The sequence below is a fragment of the Hermetia illucens genome, chromosome 4 (assembly GCF_905115235.1).
Source record: "Hermetia illucens chromosome 4, iHerIll2.2.curated.20191125, whole genome shotgun sequence".
NCBI classification, from domain to species: Eukaryota; Metazoa; Arthropoda; class Insecta; order Diptera; family Stratiomyidae; genus Hermetia; species Hermetia illucens.
This window is the reverse complement of record NC_051852.1, coordinates 68,983,256-69,003,461: the sequence shown is the minus strand read 5'-3', so window position 1 is coordinate 69,003,461 and position 20,206 is coordinate 68,983,256. Positions and strand designations below refer to the sequence as shown.

The following is a 20,206-nucleotide window of genomic DNA, read 5'->3' as shown; positions in this document are numbered from 1 at the left end:
GTGGAGGCAGCGCGGAAGTTGTTGGCCGTGGGGAAGTTTCGGATTGGATGGGTTTTTTTGCCGACTAAGGGAATAGAACTTTTTAAAAATGTGCTCGAAATGCCTAATGTTTGGACACTTAACGCCAGCTTCATCGATCGGTCTAATCGATGTCGAACGTGTGGGGAAAAAGGACATATTGTCAAGGAGTGCGGTACATCAACCGAGATACTTGGCTTTGGAATAATGATGTTGAAATGAAGGTCCGTGAAAAGAAACGTCTCCACCACAAATTTTTCGACGATAAAACGCCTGCTAATTGGCAAATTTATAAGTACGCCAACCGGGAAGCAAAGAAAGCGGTCGCTGTCACCCGAGCGAACCATTAGAAAAAATTTTGCGATGAACTGTACACTCGTGTTGGTCGTTGTGGTCACAAAATCAATCAGTGTCCTAAGAAGACCGTGGGATTAAGTCTTCCAGATACGGGCTCACGTAAAACCCTCAAGGACTTAACTGTCAGCGCAACTGAAGTTGAGGAGGCAATAAAACGAATGAAGTCGAGAAAAGCCACAAGACCTGACCTCTGGAAAGCAAAGAGCTGGGACCCAACACCGTGGCTCAGTGAATTCTTTAACCGGGTTATTCAGAAAGAAAGAACACCATCTGACTGGCAAGAAAGTACTACTGCTCCAATATGGAAAAAGAAAGGTTGGCCAGCAGAATGTTTAAATTACCTTCCGATCCGGTTACTTTCCCATACCATGAAGATTTTTGAACGCATTCTTGACAACCGTACTCGCGAAATCGTTGAAATAACCGTGAATCAAGCCGGATTTGTCAAGAACTGCGGAACTACTGACGCAATACACGCTGCGCGGTTACTCATGGAGAAACACCGTGAGAAGCATCGCATCGTGTATTAAAACCACTTCGTGTCTCTGTTGGTGTTCAGCAGGGCAGCGCCGTCTCACCACTCCTCTTTGTTTTTGTTATGGGCACCGTCACACGGCATATCCAACGTCCAGCGCCCTACACATTGCTTTATGCAGATGATGTTTTCATAGTATCTGATAGCAAAAATGATCTCGAGCAACTTGTCCAAAAATTGAATGGTCGCCTCATGCAACACGGTCTCAGATTGAATTTAAACAAAACTGAATTTTTGACGACCGATCCCCATGAAACAGGCACAATCACTGTCAGCGGCAGTGATCTGCCCAGAACTGAGCGATTTAAATATTTCGGGTCAACGCTATCAGCCAATGGAGAACTGCGTTATGAAATTGCTTCACGCATTAACGCAACCTGGATGAAGTGGCGTTCCACAATTGGTGTTTTTTGTGATTGACGTATCGACGAACGTTTTAAATCTACAATTTACCGCAATGTCGTCCGTCCATTCGCTCTCTATGGTTCTGAGTGTTGGCCCACTATAATAGACAATGAACGGTAAGCGCGTAATGGAGATGAAGATGTTACGTTGGACTAGTGGCGTGACACGTTTTGATCACATTCGAAATGAGGATATCCGCGAGCGTTATGGGATCTGATCTGAACATCTAAGTCGATGGTAAACGACCAAAAGGCAGGCCTAAGCAACGGTGACTTGATACGCTGGATGGGGATTTAAAAGCCTCAAGATTGCACCCAGATCAGGCATTCGATAGAGCCAAATGGCGACCCCACTTCTCAACGGGGAAAAAGTCTGAAGAGAAAGAAGAACTGCAATAGAGATCCCAAATGCATTTTCTGCGAAGGAAAGGAGGGACGGGATAACCGACATATTGCCGGAAGTGATAAATGCCCGGAATTTAGGAAGGCGTTAACTGCTGTGAAAAAATGGGGTTAATATAAATAAACTTCAATCATTGCAGGGTCGCACAAGATTTGCTTCCGCAGATCGCTTACGAATCCGCGATAGAGGTTGCTATCATTAGTGAACCGTACAGAAATCTCTACGGTGGTGCATGGGTCACAGATTCGACTGGTGGAGCGGCAATATGGGCGTGCGGTCCTCAAGCCATACAATATCGCATGGGTCAGCCGGTTGTGGTTTTATGTGGGCAAAAATAAGCGGTATATTCGTATATAGCTGTTACGCTCCACCGAGCCTCACACTGCCTGAGTTTGAAGAACTGTTAGACGATTTTGTTCACGACGCAAAGGGACGAGGTCCAAAGATGATAGCCGGTAACTTTAATGCGTGGGCTGTCGAGTGGGGCAGCAAGGAGACTAGCGCAAGGGGGCGGTGCTTATTAGAAGCATTCGTCAAGTTGGATGTGGTTCTGGTCAACGAAGGCGATATAAACACTTACCGGAAAGGGGGAATTGGTTCAATTGTAGATCTGACTTTTGTCAGCCCTAGGTTGGCACGTGACAAGTCCTTGCAAGTTAGCGAGGACTTCACGTACAGCGACCACCAAGCAATCACCTTTGAACTAAGGACGGAGCCACAAGGCAGGAGCCCCGCACCCCGGAAGCGGAAATCCAAAAGATCGCCAGAATGGGCTGCAAAAGCGGTGGATGAGCAAATATTCATAGAGGTGTGGCTAGACTTGTCTAGCAAAACAGGCATCTCCACGAATAAAGCTCTCCATGTTACACAGAGCATCACTAAAGCATTGGTGGAATAGTGAACTTGCCAGCCTTCGATCGATTTGCCACAGAGAAAGACGAACGGCTCAGGGGGCAATAGGTAGGATCGATCAAGGGCAAACGGAGCATGCCTAAAGGGAAGGTCGTAAGAACCTCAAGCTCGCCATCCAGCGGAGTAAGAGGAAATGTTTTAAGGAGCTCTGTTTGGGAGCGGACATAAATCCGTGGGGTAGCGCCTATAAAATCGTGACAGGACGATTTAGGGGTCGAGCATCTTCGCAGATCACGTGCCCTATGCTCTTGTCGAAAATAATCCAGGGGTTATTTCCGCAGCCAGAGGGGGGTACTAACACCTTCCAACGTCCCCTGGGTGTGACGCTGATTCCACCAGTCACGAGGGACGAGGTGCTGGAGATCTGCGGTCGAATAGGCGACAACAAAGCCCCGCGTCTGGACAGCATATTGAATAAGGCTCTCAAACTTGCCGTCAAATGGAGACCTGATATGTTCGAAGCGTGCATGCCTGAGAATGTTTTTCTTGCACCCGGGGAGCGGCAGAAACTGGTGCTGGTGCCTAAGACTGGCAAACCGACAGGGGAATCGTCCTCCTATAGACCCATATGTCTTCTAGACACTATGGGGGAAATTTTGGAGCGGGTTATTTATAATAGATTACTCTCAGTCGTCGAGAGCCAAGGGGGTCTTTCAGATAAGCAGTATGGGTTCAGTAAAGCCAGATCAACCATTGATGCCATCAAAATGGTTACTGGCTTGGCCGAAAATGCAATTCACGAAAAGGGTTGTACCAGCAAATATTGTGTGGTGACCCTGGATGTGAGGAGTGCATTCAATTCGGCCAATTGGAACCTTATACGAAAGTCTCTCGCGACGATTGGTGTTCCCACCTACCTCACCGCTATTATAGATAGCTACTTGAAAGAGCGGGCACTCTGGTATAATACCGATGATGCACCCAAAGAGTACGTTATCTTCGCGGGTGTCCCACAGGGCTCTGTACTGGCCCGACTACTGTGGAACATCATGTATAATGATGTGCTCAACCTTCCGGTTCCGGAGGAGGCCACGGTGGTGGGTTACGGTGATGATATAACACTGGTTGTGGTTGCAAAGCATCTTGAGGATACTGGGTTGTACTCAAGCGGAGCAATCAGTGTTGTTAAGGTTTGGTTAGAGAGTGGTGGACTGGCACTCGCGGAGGAAAAGACGGAAGCGGTTCTCATCACTAAGCGCCGCAGAAGAAATTACGCCTACATTAGAATCGGGAATCGTATCATCACTTCCAAACCGGGCATCAAATACTTGGGGGTGACGATAGGCGGAGGACATAATTTAAAGCAGCACATAGAGCATACTTGCAAAAAAGGATCCACCACGAGTATGACTCTCGCAAGGATGATGCCGAACGTAGGAGGACCGCGGCACACTTGCAGGCTGCTCGTAGCCAGGATGGTTAGTTCTATCATACTGTGTGCAGTCCCACTTTTGAACTGAGTACGGTTTACAGAAGAACAGCCTTAAGGGTGTGTTCTGCCTTCAGGACCGTCTCAGACGATGCAGCGTTCGTCATTTCGGGAATGATGCCGATTGACATCCTGGCAACTGAAATGATGAACATCGCTGGTGAAAAAAGCCAAAAGGGAGAGATTGATAAGCAAATGGCAACAGCGATGGGACCAGTCAGAAAAGGGTCGTTGGACTTACAGGTTGATCCTTTCCATCGGGGAGTGGTTGGAGAGAGGGCATGGGGAGATCAATTATAATCTCACCCAGTTTCTCACCGGCCATGGAGGATACCGTCAATACCTATACAGGTTTAAATTGGACATCGGACCTAATTGTCCAAACTGCGACGTATTCTTCCAATGTCCTACGTTCGTGGAAGAAAGGAGGAACCTAGAGGAAACTCTAGGTGAAGTGCTATCACCGGAAAATTTTGTCCGAAGAAAGGTAGTTTGCCATTAAGGCTGGGATGCGGTTAATTCAACGATTGGAGCAATCCAAGATAAACTGCGAAAAGCAGAAGATGTGAGGAAGGCGCGGTTACGAACCCCGCGGGTATACGGAAGGAGATCGAGCGAAAGTAAGCTTACTTCCGCCCCGTGTTGTAATACCTAAAGGTAGTTCCACGGGGTAGGAAGGAGTTGGAGGTGGTGTTAGTGGGTAAAAATCCCACATTCTGGCGTGTCCAGCCCAGAGTTTTTTGAAGATTTCCGCCGGATAGGGGCGTACCTATTGATGTGCAAGTATGTGTTCTTGCACTTTCTTTTCGGAATGTGCATGGGCTATGGGAAGGATACCCAGAACATAAAACCACCATGGAAGACGAAGAAGGTGGAAAGTAACGGTGCAGGGAGTCGGAATCTCAATATCGGCGGCTTTTAGGAGTGAGCAAGCGGGCTCCCGGTCGTCGATATCCCTCGACCGCAGTACCTCGGTGGTGGATAACCTTGGCATATAATGCTACAAGTGATTTGGATCTGGAGAAAGAGGTGTTCAATCGAAGTAGGACCTTACTGAGAACACCGGTAACAAGACCAAATAAAGAACAACTGAAGATAGATCGTTGGACGACAAAATACGTGACAACACCCACCGCATATCTTAAAGATGCGCAACAGCAGGAGGTACTCCAAGACCAAGAAGGGGATCCATTCAAAAGAAGCTTGTGGACTATGAGATTTCCACCAATGTCAAAGACGGTAAAGGATAAGGTACAGGCAACGTCAATAAACACCAAAAGTGAAGGAGCATTCAAAAGGAGTAACCCTGTCGGGGCTATAGAGAGCAGAGTCCTTATCCGGAGGAATCACCCTTCACCCAGCTTGTGGTAAAAACAATTGAGCTGTCCGAGTTTTAAGCCATAAAAATATAGTGAGGGCTATTAGAGTCCTTTATAACAGATTGCAGATGGAGGAAAAGAATACTAAGGATATGCCGAACCCTGTTGTGCCAACAGTATCACAAGCGACCCAAGTGACGCCTAACCGTACTACCATCGAATCACGGCGAAAAAACAAGTACGTGAAAAAGAGGGGGATCCTATAAATAATCAGGAGGTCTATATACAATGTAAGGATCTCGATGAAGTGACATTGAAAGGAGAAATTTGTACTTCTCTGAAGGAACAAGGAGGGAGAATTTACTGAGGAGTCTGTTGTTGGTTTACGAAAAACCTATGGCGGTACTCAAACGGTCACAATACGAGTACCAGCGGAGGCAGAGCAGAAGTTGTTGGCGGGCAGATTGGATGGGTAGTCTGCCATCTAAGTGAAGAGACTGCACCAAACAGGTTCTTTACATGCCCCACGTTTGGGCACTTTGTGAAGGCATGCACCATTGGCATTGGTCGATCAGACCGATGCAGAAGGTGTGGGGAGAAAGGCCATATTGCCAGAGAGTGCAATAGGGACCCCAAATACCTATTGTGCGAAGTAAAAGAGGGACAAGATAACCGGCACATTGGCGGAAGTGGTAAGTCTCCCGAATTTAGGAAGACGCTCGTTTCAATAAGAAAATGAGGTTTATTCAAATGAACCTCAATGATTACAGGGTCGCGCGAAAATTGGTGGTGTATATGTATACAGCTGCTACGCCCTACCAAGTTTGACACTATCTGAATTCGAGGAAATGCTTGATATCTTGTTCTCGACACAAGGGGGCCAAGTCCAAAGGTGATTGCTGGTGATTTCAATGCTTGGGGCCTAGAGTGGGGTAGCAGAGAATCAAATGCTAGGGGGCGCAATTTATTGAAGCTTTTGCACAGATGGACCTAATTTTGGCTAACGAAGGTGCTGTAAATACCTTTCAGAAAGAGGGGTCAGGGTCAGTTGTAGACCTGACCTTTATCAGCCCTACGCTGGCGCGTGGTATGCCAGCGAACGCTACACCCACAGCTAGCACCAGGCAATCTTCTTTGAGACATGTGTCGAGCCGCAAGCCAAAGAATTATCATGCCCGAAACCGAAAAAGATTTCAGGCTGGTTTGTAAAAGCTTTGAATGAGCGGACCTTCATAGATCCCATCCCATTCCATCCCCCCCATCCAACGAAGCAAGAGGAAATATTTAAGGAGCATTGCTCAAAAGTGGACGTAAACCTGTGGAGGAGTGCTTATTGAATCTTGATGGGCCGATTCAGATGCCGTTCAGCTCCGCACATCACGTGTTCTACCCTCTTGCTGAAAATCATCCAGGGGATATTCCTCCAGGAAGAGAAGGGCATCGTCACATTCCAATCCCCTTTGAATGTGACGGTAATTCCACCAGTCACCAGAGACCAGCTGCTGGAGATCTGCGGTAGAATAGGCAACAATAAAGTGCCGGGCCTGGACGGAGTACCGAATAAGGCTCTTAAGGTTGCCGTCAAATCCAGACCGGACATGTTCGTTGAGGTGTTCGACGCGTGCCTCACTGGCTTCTATATAGGGAAATCAAAGATCGCGATTGGAACCACATAACCAGGTGTCCAGTCTACAGGATCGCTTTAAGTTCCCTACGTAAATGATATTCATCCAGCTGAATCTAAATCACTGCCAAGCCGCCCAGGACCTGCTAGCACAGAAGGTGTATGAAGAGAAAATCGATGTTGGTATTGTTTGCGAACAATGCAAAAGCCTCCATCACGCGTTTTGAAAACTAACATAAGTGATTATAACGTTGCGGTGTAGGCTTGCGATAATCGAGCCTTACAGCACGCACGGCTGCTTATGTTACTGTAATGGTGAAGTTCTCTGTGCGTCCCTGTCTTGGGTTCAGTGTAGGCTTGGAATTGTTACGCCTGAAGTAACAATCTCTTTTCATCCAGTAGATTGCACCAATCAGCTCGATGATTATTCCCAGACACAGCTAGGTTATCGTGAAATGATTAATTTCATTGAATCGGACCCTTTGAGGCAGCTCGAGAATCCCTTGAGATTGTAGTTGCCCTTGGATGGCTTGAGATTGATTTTCAGCGGGTGGGTCGATGTCTAAGCGCTCCTTTATCATCAATATGGTATTCGAAAGGTGGCTTATCTTAATGTGTGATGTCTTTGTGTTGCTTGAATGGGTCTGGAATCCATGAATCGTTCTCCGACCTTGCTTCAGAACACATTTGGGTTGGAGTTTTATCAGACCGGATCCAACTAAGGTGGTTGAGTACGAATCGTTGCTGCAGGCTACATTAACAGTATCCATTTTGACCAATGCGAATAACCATCGGTTTGTTTGACGCAGTTTTGTCCAAACAGTGTAACTTCCCACTTGTTTTAACTTGCACATTGGTGTTACAGGAAGATTATTCATGGATTCAACCTCGCAGATACTGTTGTTTACTTCTCGTTGTAGGATGGGATGTGTACACTTGCAAATGTATCTCCTACCATTGATGTTTTTAAATGCTTTTAATACTTTATTGGTTATTCTGTAATATCTGTCATGGTGTGGGCTGACAGCGAGAAAGCTTGTTGAGGTTTCAAACACTGCGATTGTGTCATTGGTCATGGAACGGTGAATACTTGTGGTAATTCAAATGTTTCAATATTGACCAATGGCATGATGAATTGGAAGATCCCATAATTTTTGTTACACAGCCCTTGACTGCCACCAGGTTGTATAAGTGGTGAATGTCCTTGGAGGTAACTGGTAATTGAAGAGTCGGGGGGAGATGATATTTTCCATGATGAGTGTCGATCATTGTATCAATAATCGACGCTTGTATTTGTTGCAGTTGGGGCGAGGATTCCACACAGAGCATTTGCTACGTTTCCAACAGCGTTAAGTGCGCCACGTTTATAACGTCCGATTTCGGGTCTCAACAAATCATTGTCCTTATTGAGCTCTCATGCGATGCGTTGTTGCTGTGATATAATTGGCTCACATATGTCATATCATATATTAAATGGGTGATGGTTTCGACGTCGGCATAACTAGGAGGACCAACAAAAATGATAGCAGGGTTGACCCGTGCATAACTTTTGCGTTTTTTGCTTGGCTGTTGGGTCGTACTAGTAGATGGCTCAGGACTCCGGTCGCCTATTGGCTCAGTTTGATCATTAGAATTTTGAGCGTTGCTGATTGTGTCCTCCTGCTCGAGTCTTTCTACCTCACATGGTAATGGAGAAAGGTTGTGGATTGGACGTCGAAGCACACCTGACGATGTCCTGACATACGCCACTCGTACATAACCATCGCGTCCTGTGTGTACTTCCACCATTCTTCTTAATTTCCACTTCAAAACGGCGCGTTTTCCTCTTGTACAATGACCTAGTTTAGCATTTGAAAATGGGTTTTCCATTTTCGTCGGTATTGGAGTTCACTTAGATATTCTCGCCAAAACTCGTGTTTAAGATGAGAAACCAGTTTCCATCTGCTGATCTGATTTCTTTCGCTTGCATCGGGGTCAATGCGGTCAGATCGTTGGGATTTGGAGACATTGCAGTTATCGGTCGTGAATTTAAAATCGCTTTGACTTCTCCGATGACTGTTTCCGTTTCTTCGTACGTAAGTAATGCTGACGCAGTGCTTTTCACTAGTAAGTGCTTGGCAGACTTTACGGCTGCTTCACAGAGCCCTCCGAAATGTGGTGCTCGTGGAGGAATAAAATTAAAATTTATTCCTCTCGAACTGCGGGTAGTCTTTATTTTCCCCACCGCATCATTTGAGTGAATTATCGGGGCCCGCTCTTGAAGCTTGTTCTTGGTTCCCACAAAGTTCGTCGCGTTGTCGCAATAGAGCTCCTTACACCTTCTTCTTCTGGCCATGAAACGCTTAAGTGCTCCAAAGAACGTCTGTGGTCAAGTCGGAGACGAGTTCAAGATGTACTGCTTTAGTGGCAAAGCATGAGAATACGGATAAGTAGCATTTTTGAGGTTTCTTGCCCCTGATTTTATAGTGAACCCATAGTGGCCCTCCGGAATTGGATGGTAGGTTTCCCATTATTTGTTGGAACATCTTTGCTTTCACCCTTGCACATCGTACGCAATGATGTACTACAGATTTAGCAATGGTACGTCCTTTCATTGGCCAGAACCTCTGCCTGGTGCTGGCTAGTAGGGCTTCTGCCCCTCGTGATAGTTACATCATATGCTAACATTGAATTTTCTATTCGTCGTCGTCTATTTCTTTGGTATCTAGAAACGGTGATAAGTCATTTAAACGACTTTTCTGATCGACTCTCCCATGGTGCTGTATTTGATGAACCTCATCCTTGAAATCGTCCCTTTGAACTTCGATGATAATTATTTCCGGTGCTTTATTCAACTGTTCTACTGTGTAGATATGATTTTCTCGCCTGATCTCAATGTTATAGCGGAGAGTGCTGTCTGATTTCGCTCGAGTGAACAACCTGTTTCTGTTCGAAATGCATGGGACCATTGTGCTTTCCATTCAGTGAAGAAATCTTGGGCCGTAAAGCCATAGGTAACATTACTCCGATTTGTCTGGAGATATCCAGTTACGTTTCCCGGGGGATATCCAACACGTGTGATGTAACTATCCTACGTGACAAGACATCTGTTGGGTTTTCGCTGTTTCCAACGTGACGCCATTGAGTAGGAGTAGTTGTTTCGTGTATTGCTCCAATCCTATTTGCGACAAATGTGTGGTAGTAAGATGCCTTGGAGTATATCCAAGATAAAACAATCTCCGAATCGGTCCAAAGAAAAGTCACCATATTTTCCATTTGGAGGTCGACTCTGATCCTTGATGCTCCAACCTTGGAGTCGTTGGTTTCTTAACTGGCGCTAGTCGAGATTTAGCGCAGGGCCTCTCTGCGCAATGACTCCGCGATTTTCATCGGATGATCAAATGTATGCTGCAGCTCCAAAATCATTTTCCGATGCATAGTTGAATCTTAGTGTAATCGGATAAGCAAACGTGTCTTAGGGTCTCTAGGTGGTCAAGCGTGTCAAGTTTATTTCAAAACGAGGTCCACTCTGTATATATTTTCTGAGGAACGGCCGCATCCCAATCCAATTTTAGTTTCCACAGTTGTTGGAGTATTATCTTTGCTCTTGTTACTACGAGCGCTTTCAGTCCCAATAGGTCGAACAACCGGACTATCTCTGAAGGAATTATCCATTTGGTGATTTTCTGTGATTGCATCACGTTCGTCTTTATCTTGAATTGGTCTGTCTTTATTAGCCAGATCATTTCCAGCGTTTTGAGGGAATCCATTTCATCCTTGTCGAAGTTTACTTGAAGCTGTTGATCTTCTGAAGGAACATGTTTTAAAAGTCTCGGGTCGTTAGCGTACCATGTTAGAAGTAGTTTTAGCAGGCGCGTCAAAGGCGAGTGTAAGTTTAGTGGTGCTGCTTTCATGCTTAATGACGCAATGATGTAGTAGAAAATAATTTGGCGATGGAAGTCAGTTAGTTTCGATTTCCTTCATGTGTCCCAGCCTTAAATACTCGTTCATAAGCTCAACGTATTGTTTTCGTGTGTAATCACTCCATGCTAACCTTCTTCCAACCTTATTTCCAGTGCCAAGAACCTTTGTTGCGCCATGTCTTTGGATTCTCCTAAAAAGTCAGCTCGTCCTGAGAAAGAAAGTGACGTTGTGAATCTTTCATCTAGTGATCGTTGGCTGTTTGATTGAAATGGTTTTCGCAGGCCTTTTCCATGGTCGTTAGTAAAGTTGTCCTTCCATTTATCTCTTCGACTTGCCAGAAACGTTCAACAGCCTGATTGAGCAACTGGTCCGCATTGAACACGCCGCAAACTGCTTCTTGGGTGGCATGGTCTTTTATTCCACCAGATATGATCTGCCCAACGACTAAGATTTAGCTGTAAAACTCTGCACCAATTAATACGTCGACAACTTGCCAAATATTAAAATCAGGTTCCGCCAAACTGATGTTTTTTGGAATAGGCCATTTTTTGATATCCAATGTCTTGGTTGGTTGCGGAGGTACTATCTGTTGTAATACGTAAGCTTCAAAGGGTTTCGCGAATCCTGTCATCCTGGATCTTAGTCGCACGTTGGTCCCTTTTTGTGTGCGTTGTGTACCGTTACCGATGCCTTGAATTGACACTCACTAATTTTTCTGTAATCAAATTGATTTGTAAGCTTGAATCCAGTATGGCTCATTCAAGTGATCGTCCATTGATTGCTGTTAACCGTACTCTCGTGGCGCTTACCAGAACGTATTTTCGCCCTTGCCGATTGTCGTCGGTCGTCAGCACGACCGGCTTGTCTGATCTCGGTGCCCTATTTTGCTTGTTTTATGCTGATTGACTTGGAGCTTGCGGTATCATATTCTGTGTCCCTCGCTCATTGTGCAGTAGAGTGCTGTGCTTGCGAGAGCATTTTCGGCAAGAACCCGCCTCGAAGACGTTGGAATAATGATTGGGTTTGAGACAGTTAATGAACATCTGGTTGTTGCGGACAGCTTGCTTCTTCTCATTGGGTGTCTTAAAACTTTTGCAAGCATGTAATGCATGATCCTCCTTGCAAATGATACATGCCGATGATACAACTGATGTGAGTACTCGGGTTGTCTTCAATAGTGCCTGTTTATCGCTAGATGGCTTCCCCTTACGCTTCAAGTGATTGGAATCGTTTTTCGAGGAATCTCAAAAATCCGTCGATGGTTTGGAGTTCTCTCGGATTTTTCAAAGACTGCTCGTAAAACATGTGTGTCGTCTTGACGAGTCGTTTGATCAGCAGGTGTAATAGAATCGGATCCCAGTCTCTTGTTGGCACATCCAATGTTTCCAAATCGAGTAGGCACTCTTTCGTCGTGTCGTAAAGGACCTTGAGGACGTTAGCGGTCGATTCAGAGTTGCTTGTGGGTTGTGCCAAGAAATTTTTTATTAACGTTGCCACAAGTAACCTCTTGTTTTCGTAGCGGTCATATAATGTCTTCCATGCCGCTTGATAATTTTCGTTGGTTACAGAAAAATACCTTATCAATTTTTCTGCCTCACCAGAAAGATTCGCCTTAAGGTATTTTCTGATAATCTGCAATGTCTTGATCGAATAAATCAGCGAACTGTCGCCATTTCCCGTAACCTCCATCAAAGCGGGGTATACTCAATTTTTGCAGGCGTACCGGGGATTCTGTACTGTGATGACCAGTATTTCCTTCGGTCATTGTACTTGCTCGTCCCGATGTAAGGTTGATGAGGGCATTTCTCACAGCTTCTAGCAAATCCAAATAGCTGTTTGTATCGTATCCCTGCAGTTGTGGATCGTCTGACACCTCCCAAATATAGAGGTTCAGTTCCTCCACATGCTTCCAAAGCTTCTCAATTGATCAGATGGTAACGGCGTAGTATTCCCTTGATTATGGATCTGTGGTACGCGACACACCTGCGAGCAACCGATTTACTGATTGAATGACCGCTCTCTGACGCCTGATGGCCTTCTGGGTTTGTATCTGGGCTTCACTTTTTGACAGTTCTACTGATTCACTAACTGCACTGAGTTTTGATGGCTTCTTGGGATTGAGTTCGAATGCCGTCATTCCTTCCTCGAAAATTCTGCTGCATTTTTCTTTTAGTTCCTTAATCTCCTTGAAATAGTCGCGCTTGAAGTAGGTGTGTTGTTGCTAGGTATCTACGGCAAGAAGTTTGAAGTTGCCAGCGTCGAAATCTGTCTACAATCCGCATAACTGACGCAACCCGCCGATATAATATGCAGCAGCAGTTTTCCTTCCTTCGTCGTCCTTTTTGTAGTTTGCGATCAAGCGTTGGACGTCTTCTTCGATTGACATCTGTTTTGCAGCTAATTCCTCCATGTTGCGGGGAATCAACGTCCAAGTTCGTCTTGGATAAATGACTTGATGTATCGCGTTAATTTCCAATGACGTGAAATCACGTCGGGGTCACCAAAATGTTAGAGACTATTTTGCCTCTAATGGTTGATGTGAGTAAGGCTCTTGCCGCCTGTAGTCCTGTTGATTTGCGAATTGGTGATACATCAATTCGCCTTCGGGTTTTTTTTGCTTTCACAAGCGGGGTCAGCTCGTCGTGATCGGCTTTGCCATTTGGCTCTATCGAATGCCTGATCTGGGTGCAATCTCGAGGCTTTCAAATCCCCATCATACGTATCAAGCCACCGTTGTTTGGGTCTGCCTTTTGGTCGTTTACCATCGACTTCAATGTTCAGACCAATCTTTGCAAGTGAATTCACGTTGGCACGAATTGCGTGACCATACCATCGAAGACGCCTCTCTCGCAACTTTTCCACGATCGGTGCAACCCAATAACGATCGCGGATATCCTCATTTCGGATGGGATCTAAACGTCCCACGCCACTAGTCCAACGTAGCATCTTCGTTTCCGTTACCGCAAGACGCCGTTCATTGTCTTTTATAGTCGGCCAACACTCAGAACCATAGAGAGCGACTTGACGGACAATATTGCGGTAAATTTTAGATTTGAGATGTTCGTTGATACGTCGATCACAAAGAACACCAGTTGTGAAACGTTACTTCATCCAGGTTGCGTTAATGCGTGAAGCAATTTCATAACGCAGTTCTCCATTGGCTGATAGCGTTGACCCGAGGTATTTAAATCGATCAGTTCTGGGCAAATCACTGCCGCTGACAGTGATTGTGCCTGTTTCATGGGGATCGGTCGTCAAAAATTCAGTTTTGTTTAAATTCAATCTGAGACCATGTTGAATGGTTTTGGAAGAAGTGATTTATTCATTATCGTAAGACGGCAGATATACATACATTTTTCATGCTGTTATCAGCAACTGATACAATCATAGAACAATAAATTAAAATCTGTGGAAAAAGAAACTCGGCAGAAATGTAAGACGCATAAGTAAACATCAACAAAATGTGAATATGAAATAATATATAGTAACATGAGTGAAGTTTGACCATGCGATTGTTTACAATCGTTCAATGTCAGCAAAATTTATGTGAGGTCGATGTGGCATATAATGTTGCACAATCGCTAGAATTGAATTCAAAGTGACAAAACAAATTCTTTTGAATATAACGCAAATTTCCTTTTGAGAATTTTAATTATAGATTAGTATATGTATGTTGATTGCAAAGAGATGGTCTAAATTGAGTTCATTTAGTACTTCGACAGGGGAGCAAATATTTGGAATGCTACAATTTGCCATATCTAGATTTGATGGTGATGCTTTTTTTTGTTGAATGGAACATAATTTGGATCATCTTCAAATAGAAGCTAGATAAGATGAGAGTAGAGAAAAGTATTTAAGATGATTCTCTGCATATTGTTTTACCTACTGCCCCAAATTGTGTGGCTGCAGTTGAGATCTCCCCCAATTAAGACGTTACTGTTTAGTTCACATAATTTCTAAAACCACCTTTCGCGAATGCCGTTCTTGTTCTAAGTATTTCCGCCCGGAAAGTAAGCCGCTATACTTTTTGCATCCCCTCAAGAGCAAAGGTTAATCTCGATTCCAATGCTTTCAACGCTTGTAGTTCCTGAGCTTGCAAATATTTCATGCTTAATATTTTTACGAATTATAATCGCTACACCATCGTTTATTGTAATCTATCATTTCTATAGACGAAAAAATTCAGATTAACAAAAGCACTGCCACTCTTTACCCAAGTTTCGAAAATTAACACTATGCCTATCTTATTCGCAAAACAAGAAGCCGAAGAATTCTGTTCTTTTGTTAAGGTTTTGTGTGAAAGAAAACCTTATTAGAATCGAGTTGATGTCTCTCTGTCCGTCTGTCTGTCTGTTTGTCCGTCTGTCAAACCTGATTTATTCGGAAACGGCTGGACCGATTTCCGCGAAAATTGGTGAGAGTATTTGATCTGTTATTCCCTTTACATATATTAAGTGGCGTCAGTTTATGTTAAGCTTAAGGGGGGTTCCTCATACATGTGCATGGAGGGGGCAAACACCTTTTTTTCATAAAATGTTGCCATGTGAGGTATCAAATGGAAGGGCTCAATTAGTACTTTTCTAAACTGGTCCCATATTTGATATTAAACCGAAAAATCTGAAAAAAATCACAGTAGTGCATCTCTACGAAATCTAGGCCTCATATATTATATATTAGTCCGGCTCCGATATCTACACAAGTAAAGTTAATAATTCCACGTTTCCACATTTTAGAAATTCACCCGGTAACCCCTCTTATGTTCATCCCAGAAGTACAAAATTCAGTATAGAGATCAGGGATAACATAATGCACAACAACAATCCAACTATTGCATTCTAAAGCATGCATGACGTCATCAGCACATATCAATTCGTCAATACCACACCGAAGGGAGTTCTTTATTTTTAGTCATTTGTATATGAATATCAATTACTCTAAACAGACCTGTGTGTATGTAGGTATATAGTATATGCGTGCTAATGAGTTTGCGCCCTGCCGATGAAATCGCATTCGGGATTAATCAAGGTAAAATACATCCTTCACCAAAAGGTAACCTTGTAAAAGGTCAAAATCTTCGAAGAGGTGCAGTGTTATAACTGCCAAAATGTTGGGTATATTGCCCGAAATTGTACAATTGTGCACAGGTGTGTTAAGTACACAAAATCCCATTGCCAGATTCTCCGACAAGACCCAGTAGTGAATTAACCATTGACTACTTCATCCTTCCGGAGGAATCTTCCCTGAACTTTCAAATGATATCTTGCAATACTCTACCAGGCATGTCTGACCATTTCGCAGTACAAATTAAACTTTCCTCGTCCTCCCAACTGCGAAAGCGAGTGGTGGCCACCGTAAGGTCCTTCGCCCACACTGACTGGGACAAATTCAAGTCAGACCTTGCACCAAGGCGGAACTTGAAAAAACTGGCAACTGACCGCAATCTATCAGAACGAAGCCATCGCCTTAGCCAGAGATGCCATTAATACGCAGACACACAAGGCTTATCAAAGTCGACGAGTTACAATATAACTCAGTCCCTCACGATATCATGTTCCACATGAAAGTCAGCCAAATATGGCGTAGAAAACTCAAACGAATTTTCCACAAAAACGAGAATAAAGTTAATGCTGAGTATAAAGCGTTGCTTTCCCGGATTAATTGTCTGAGTACAATAATACGGCAAAGAGTGGCGATTTTCCGCAACAAAGAATTGACAAGGAAACTAGCAGATATTAAGCCCGGGCCGCAATATTGCTCTTTCCAAGAACAGGGAGCACATCTGCAGTCACGCTAGGAAAGCACAAGTTCTCGCGGAATCCTTTGAGACTCAGCTCAATTCCCCTCCGCCTCAAAACAACCCGGCTATATCGTCGATTGTTGATTCAACAATCAAGACCTTCGTCTCTAAGAACTCCAAGAAGCTAACAAAATTCAACACAACCAATACTTCAGTCAAGCCATCGGAATCGCAACATTTTCTGAGTTTACCTCAGCTCACCGACTTTCCAAAAAACCTCAACGGTAAAAGGCCACCCGGTCCTGATGAAATCCCGAACTTTGTAATAAAGAACCTTCCCAGAGCCTCATTGAAATTTTTATTAGCAGTTTTCAACAACTACATTAATAATGGATACTTCCCATCCACGTGGAAAGTTGCAAAAATTATTGCGATCGGGAAAAAAGCACCTCCAGCGAGCCAAGCAATTTCAGGCCCATTTTCCTTTTATCCAACTTTGGTAAACTGTTTGAGAAAGCATGGACAATTGGGCTAGTCCAGTATTGTAATCTCAACAAAATTATCCCTGACCACCAGTTCGGATTCCGCTCTAAATACGGAACCCAGCACGCCTGAGCTACCTACACGACACTGTCGTCTCAAGACTTAACGTCAATAATAAACCTACAGTAGCATGTGCGTTAGACTTGGAAAAGGCCTTCGACTCCGTGTGGGTAAACGGACTTATATATAAATTAATCGATAATGAGTTCCCAGTCCCGATAATTAGAATTGCGTAGCGGTAACGTCGGGAGTACCGCAAGGATCCATTTCTGGACCAACCTTCTATAATATCTTCACGGCTGACGTTCCGATCGCCGATGATGGCGTTGATCTGATCAAATTCGCCGATGATATGCTTATCTTCGCTTCGAACCTCCATCCCAACAGGGCAGCCAAAGCGGTTGAGAACTACATTGAGATCTCTGCAGGTACTACCGTAGTTGGGGAATCAAGATAAATGAGGGAAAAACACAAATCTGCACTTTTAGGAGAAAATATAGATACTTAGGTTCTAGAGGCATCCACAGGAAAGCTAAACGCTTGAAAATGAGAATTGGGAACACCACAGTGAGCAGATCTAGCTCGATCAAATACTTGGGAGTAATTCTGAATGAACTCCTCAAGTTCAAACCCCACCTTCAGCTCGCTATCAGCAAGGCACGCGGTGCAGTCAGTGGCATATACTATCTTCTTCGCAAGACAGTATAAGACTCTGATAAAACCCGTTATCTGTTACGGAGCACCAACTTGGACCTCATGCTCCAACCAAGCCATGGCAAAATGCGAGTCATTCGAACGCCGAATCCTTAGACATTGCACAGGCTTGTCATACAGCTGGAAAACCAAAAAGATCGGTAAAAACGCCGAAGTATATTGGCGAGCCAATATGAAACCACTTCGAGAATACGTTTTCACACTAATGGAAAGGTTGTTCGAAAGAACGGAGGACCACCCCAACCCATTAATTCGGCATCTCTACCAACAGGGTAAAACCTCCCCATTGGGCACATTCTTAAGGCCCTGCCAAATCGTGAGTTCATCCCTCCGACCCAAAATCCTCACCTTTTTTGAAACTCCTTGCCTGGTAGGGGTGGATAGAGGCTAAGAACAGGCAAATGTCATGTGTTTATTATTTATGTTAGCTTAAGCTAGGTTAAGTTAAAATAAGTTAGGTTAAGTTACATTTAACTAGGTTAAGTAAGTAGATTTCAACCTTCTCGCGCCTCTAGTGCAGGCGCAGTTTTTGAAAAAGTCATGATTGTACCAAAAAAATTGTCAAGATTCATGTATATAATATAAAAAGTAAAGCAAATTACAGAGAAGGTTGGGTTGGCCAAACTTTATAGTAATCACCCGTTTGATATAGTTAAGGTCATTTAGCCGTTATTTAAGCTAGCAGCAAGTAACCATTTTCTAGTTGTAAGTCACTATTGGAATTGAAATTGAAATGAGTTTGTGGGTAGTGTCTAATTCAGATAGATATATTTGTACATTAAAGCAACCGTATTTAATATACGTGCTATATATGGACATATGTATGCTTTTGTGCACGAAGTAAATCGAAAATATGGGTAAGATCAATTTATATACGGGCATATATATGTAGTCTTCGGAAATAGGCAGTTTGTTTGTTTAGGGTGAGGATAATATCTATGGCTGTAATATGTACGTTATTTTGTAGTTTGTAAAAATATGAAGGATTATGTTGGATTTGTAGCTATATAGAAATAAAAAATGTGCGTTGAAGTTCCTTACATAAGGTGAACACAAAACCTTTATACCCGAAGCGTCAGTTTCCGGTATTCCTACTTGTTTTTGTTTGCTAGGCTTCTAGCGTTCCAAAACACAATTAATAAATTTATCTACTAAAAAGAAACTTAATAGTTAATCTGGCTAATACATCAAATTGTTCATTTTTACTTCTACAATTTGATAGCTATTGTAGCAGTTCCTTTGATAGAACTAAGAGTTCTTGTTCAGGAAACAGGTCGGCATTCGAATCCAAGTTGTTTGAATGGCTGCTACGTTGCAGCACTTCATTATGCTTGGAGCTGTTTGGCGCTACATAGCTTTATTTAGGTTTGTGGAATTCACTAAATTTAGATGTGGTGTTTGTCCCCACTAGATGTGGAAAGTAAGTTTCCCCAACTTTAAATGTGTTTGATGAAGAAATGGGAGGTCCCTACATTTAGCATCTACTACATCGGGCAGGGCCCCGCCTTTTATTGGAATAATAGTTCCATTCGACCAACGTGCGCATAGTGGTTTTATGAGCTCCAAGAGAACTCATTTAAGTTCCCCTGTCAAGATAGAGAAGGTATAAATTTTATTATGAGGCTTATCGTCCCTATTATCATACTTTTTTTAACCTCTAAGCAGGTGATGTTAAGCTTCGCCTTCAAATGTTTTTTCAATTGATCGCAAGGCATATCACGCAATCCTGATAATTTTACTTTAATCGGACGCAACTCCGGCCGTTGATAAGTAAAATATTTAACATTTTTTGACGAAATGTAGTCTAATACTTTCTCGTAACCAGATATATCCTTAAGTGAGAATCGCTAACCGATTGACATGATATTGATTGCAATGTTTTCAATTTCCAATTTATTGAGTAACGCTATTATCGTCTCTCTTTCTAACTCAGGGAAGGTTATGGGCGGTACCTTAATTTTGCTGGGCGCCTGTTCGTTTTGGTCCATGGCAGCACTAATAAACTCGTCAGCCAAGTAGTCTGGTTTTGCGTCCGTCCAGTCCTTTAGTAAATTTTGAGCATTTTCATTTTATCCCTAATTAGCACTTTTACCGCGAACACTTTCCGCTCACTATCACTGACACTTTCTGATTTATCTTCATCTTATCTTTATCTCCTTATAAATAAGGTCTAAAATTATTCTTAGAAACTATGAGTTTGATGTGGTAGCAGGCATGGAATGGTGATGTTATTTATTTTTTCCTCCTTCATTAATTTTATTTTTTCCTTCTTCATTAATTTCCTTCACATTGTATCCAACAGGGTGTA

General features: G+C 43.6%; 1 protein-coding gene across 4 annotated transcripts in view; it reads right to left on the bottom strand.

Annotated features, from left to right (window-relative positions):
* Nucleotides 1-20,206, bottom strand: part of LOC119655342 — a 600,578-nt gene that overhangs the window by 48,622 nt on the left and 531,750 nt on the right. The gene's annotated exons all lie outside the window — the stretch shown is intronic.